The sequence below is a fragment of the Ornithodoros turicata genome, chromosome 3 (genome assembly GCF_037126465.1).
Source record: "Ornithodoros turicata isolate Travis chromosome 3, ASM3712646v1, whole genome shotgun sequence".
Lineage (NCBI taxonomy): Eukaryota > Metazoa > Arthropoda > Arachnida > Ixodida > Argasidae > Ornithodoros > Ornithodoros turicata.
Window position 1 is genome coordinate 52285764 of NC_088203.1, and position 4600 is coordinate 52290363.

General features: G+C 41.5%; 1 long non-coding RNA gene across 1 annotated transcript; it reads left to right on the forward strand.

Moving 5' to 3' along the window:
* Positions 1-219: 219 nt before the first annotated feature.
* Positions 220-4338, forward strand: LOC135388467 (uncharacterized). The gene is made up of 4 exons (XR_010421394.1): positions 220-766; positions 864-975; positions 1461-1543; positions 4020-4338. It is a non-coding gene; the product is annotated as an uncharacterized LOC135388467 (long non-coding RNA).
* The last annotated feature ends 262 nt before the right edge of the window (positions 4339-4600 follow it).

Here is a 4600-nt window from a genome sequence, read left to right on the forward strand (position 1 = left end):
AACATGCTTATCGCAGTGCTACACAGTAAATTTTTTTACACTCAGTTTTGCACCAAATCCGTGTTTTTCTACATAAGCACCGCTTTTTACTCCCTTAGGTGTAATAAAAGGCGTAAAAAACAGCGTAAGAAATGGTGTTCTGAAAATTACACGGATTTTTACACCTACAGGCAAATCAAATGGTGTTACTAGAGTGTGAAAAAGGGTGTAAACACCAAAACACCCTTGTTACACGATTTTTACTCTTTTTGCGCGAGTTAAGGGTGTTAAAATGGTGTTAAAAGACGTCAATGATGGTTTTGAGAGAAAGGCTATACTACCATCACTAGTGTTTTAGAAGGCACGAAGGAAGCACACACTGACGAGATATAGTGTTTATGGCAGGCCAAAGTCAGATGTGTGCAATTAGCTTCGTTTCGTTATTTTTCTTTTTTCCAAGAGGTAAACAGGCGTCAGTCCCCTGGCGGAAAACCCCGCCAGGGGACCGACGCACGTTGGAGTCGGTGGGCGGCAAGCCAAGCCAAGTCAAGGCCGTCGGCGCGGCGTGCGTTTTGGTTCGTCTGGTATGGTGAGGCCGCGTCCGTTACAGTGAGATAGAGCTTGTTTTTCAGCAAAGATGACAGACGTAGCGTGCCTAGTTGTGGTGCTTCATGCGGACATTAGACAAAAGTGCCTGCTTGAAGAGGACACTCCACCTGCTTTGAGGAGTGCTATCTCGGCTTCGAGAATTTTGGCGTCATACGTGAACGCCACTGACAGGATTCAGGTATGTTGCTTCTTGTGCCATACGCTTGAAGTAGAACACAGAACTACACATGCAGAGCGTTGTGATGACTTAGTAACAACATTGCTGTCACCTCTAGGTTCGGGATAGCGACTTCAGTGGGTGTTGAATTTGCGGAGGGCGATGAGATAATGCATACGGCGACAGTACCCGTCTTGCAACCTCACCGCCAGGAACGCTCGAAGGATTCAGTACGTATGAGTCGACTGTTATCCTATCTCTGCAATTTAAGCTATATTGTGATCATATAATAGTAGTGTTGCTCAGACTCTCATGCGTCCCTCGGAGCCCGCCACCATGTGTTGAAATAGCTTGTTTGGAAACTTAAAATTGCGCATCGTTGTCGTCGCCAATGTCATATTCCTTTTCTCTCGCCACAGCATTGTTCGACATATTGTGCAGAAAAGGAATGTCAGGCTCCCTTCTGGTAATTCATGCTGGTAGTTCATGGTGAACAGTAGGATTCAAGGGGAAGACGTCGAGCACTGAAGTGTTGCCTATCAAGCAAAAGCTATTGTTTTCTGTTGGAAAATCAGTGTGTATTGGGTACATATCTGCTGTGCTGTGTGCACTTGGTGTTTTCTCGCTGAAAACCGTAAAAATTCAAATTGGGAGTATATTTACATGTAAAGTTACTGAAAACAGTAAGTTGTGTTCCCTGTTGGGGCTTTTACAGACCTCCTTGCTGTCCACGCCCTGCGAATACTGGGTTCGTGCGTGAAGGGTTCCGAAGCAATAAAGAACATGTTTGTGCATTATGTAAGTATATTCCACTTATAATCATGATCATAGTCCTGCAATTTGGTAAATTTAGAGAGTACGCAGTGGTACCAGTGAATCTCATGGTAATTGAATTACTGGGTCGTGTAAGAGAATATCTATCACTATTTTTATCGATATTGAAATAGATAAGCTATGTATATAAATATTGACGTTTTGTTGGTTCAGAGACAGATGTCTTAGAGGTAGAATGTCGATAAGGCATGGTTATGCCCAACTAAGTGCAACGTACAAGTGCAATTTATTTGAAGGCTGATGACGTCGCACAAGTATCTCAAAAGCTGTAGATCTGGTACCGATATTTTTCATTGAATGTCCACTTACATATCGATATACTAACAATTTCCAATATCGATGTAAGATTGTGTTCATCAATATTTTTATCGAATCTCGATAATTAATCAATATTTTTATCCAATCTCGATAATGATATATGTGAAATTTTTTTTGATATCTTTGCTCCTCTACAGGTTTTCCCGCACATTTTAATCCAAGCGTTACCCAATTTAACCCACTGGTCCACCACATTAATAAAAAACACCAACCAATTTAATCCAAACGCTACCCGATTTAATCCAAGCAAAGTGTGTAAATATATTCCTTCATGGAAATAGACATGACTAAGAGTTTTGTGATTATGCCATTTTACCTGATACCTGATATCCGTTCTGTTAATGTATCCTGAGTTTAACACCTGATCTGTCAACCCCTGGCTTTTGCAGTGTCTTATGACTGCTTTTTGTCGTTATGAGTTTTCATGACTATTTTCAGAATTTGTTCCAATAATTTATTATATCGGATTACTGTTGCTTCAAACAGTGTCATACAGTGTTTTATGACTGTCGAAGGTCATATTGACATTCCATGACCATTTCCATGCCATGTGTCATGAATCGATTTTATGGGACTAGCGCTGCGTCGAACAGTGTGATAGTGTTTTATGAGTACCGATGGTCATTGTCACATTCCATGACTATTTTCATGATATGTGTACCGAATCAATGTTATGGGACTACCACTCTTTCAAACAGTGCGATACAGTGTTTTATGACTATGGACGGTCATTATCACGTTCCATAACTATTTGAATGACATACCATGAATCAATTTTATGGGACTACTGCAGCTCCAAACAGTGTGATATATGTGTTCTGTGACTACTGACGGTCATTATGACATTCCATGACTATTTTCGTATGTGCCGCCACGAATCAGTTTTATGGGACTACTGTTGCTTCAGTGTCATAGCTCTTTTCTGACTATCAATGGTTGTTATGACACTCCATGAGTTTATTCATGAATTGGGTCATGACTATGCTTTGTCTGAACACCGTTTTCCATGCCGTGTTGTAAGTGTTTTATGACTTCAGACGGCTGTTATGATATTCAATGGCCATTTTCATGGTTCTGTGTCATGAAACGTCGTTATGGGGCTATTGCTGCTTCACACAGTGTCATATAGCGTTTATGACTACCAACAGTCACTATGACATTCCATGATATTTTCATAATATCACAATGGCCTGACTCAATGCAACTCAGCTTCTTCAGATCATGTCATGCAGTGTTTTATGACCATCTACTAACATCTTAGTGACCATCGGCAGTCATAAAAAAGTCCGTGACACTGTGTGAAAGAGCAGTATAGCTGCATAGAGTCATGACCCGCAGTATGAAAATACTCATAGAATGTCATAATGGACAACTGTAATCGTAAAACAATATATGGCAGCGTTTGAAGCCGTGGTAGTCCCATAACATTGTTTCATGGTACATATCATGAAAGTACTTATGGAATGTTATAATGACCGTCGTTAGTCACAAAAGACTGTATGACACTGTTTGAAGCAGCGGTAGTCCCTTAAAAGCAATTCATGGCACCATATCATGAAAATAGTCATAATGACAAAAAGCAGTCATAAACACCGCATAACATGCAAAAACCAGGGGTTGTTGGATCAGTATTCATAAACTTGTGATACATTGGCGTAACCATGAAAGTCTCAGTCATTACAGTTACCATGACGGAATAACACAGAATACCTTTACACATGTTGCTCGTATTAGACTACGTAGCGTTTACATTAAATTGGTTGGTGTTTGGATTATTTTGGTTGTCCAATGGATTAACTTGGGTAGCGCTTGGATGAAAGGGAGTGACCAGTGGATTAAAATGAGCGAGAAAACCTGTAGTAATTACACAACAGTCGTACAAGTATGCAGTTGAGGCAGTGTTTCCATTTGGAAGGCACAGTCTCTTTGCATATGGGAACTGTATGAACATCTCAGACAACATTTGTCCTAGATGATAACAGTTCTGAAATTGTTATGCAAATTCCCTGAGCAGTGAAAGAAGGACGGGGTCATATATTTGTGTACTACAATTCTATCCAATGTTCAAGGCCACACTATTCACACCATACGCATTCCTAAACCTGTGTTTCCCCTTTCATAGGATACACCTGTGCCGGTGACACCGTGCATCATGTTCACTGGGAGCAGCATTGAAGAAGCGGAGCATATGGACCTCTATGTCGGCGAGTAGCGCCTTCTCAGAACCATCAACCTTGAAGAGGGATTGGCTGCCATTCTTGCAGCTATTGGTTAATTCATATTGTCTACAGTGCAAAGCCGCACCGTACATTTTGAAGCCTGGAAGAGCGGTGCCTGAAAGTGAGTGACTCTCGTGTAAGAAGCCCCGTGGATCAATTTTTTCAACAGTTACGGAAAAGAGCTTGTGGATGCTTCGAACATCTAAAACATTTGCTACTTTAACTGACTTCTAGTGAGCCCTGCACCCCCCCCCCCCCCCCCCCCCGCCCACCTCCCAAACAGGCAGCCATTTCGTCAAGGAATTGGAAATTCTTCGGAAGCACGGGTGTGTTCTTTCTTGTTCTTTGGCACTGAACTCTCATAAGCATGGGGGATTACCATTCTTCTGGCAATGTAGCCGTCCATTTGTCAACATACCTGGCACAGCACATTACATTTAGGGAAATTACTTTGGGTATTCTGTGCTTCCATTTCTAATCTTTA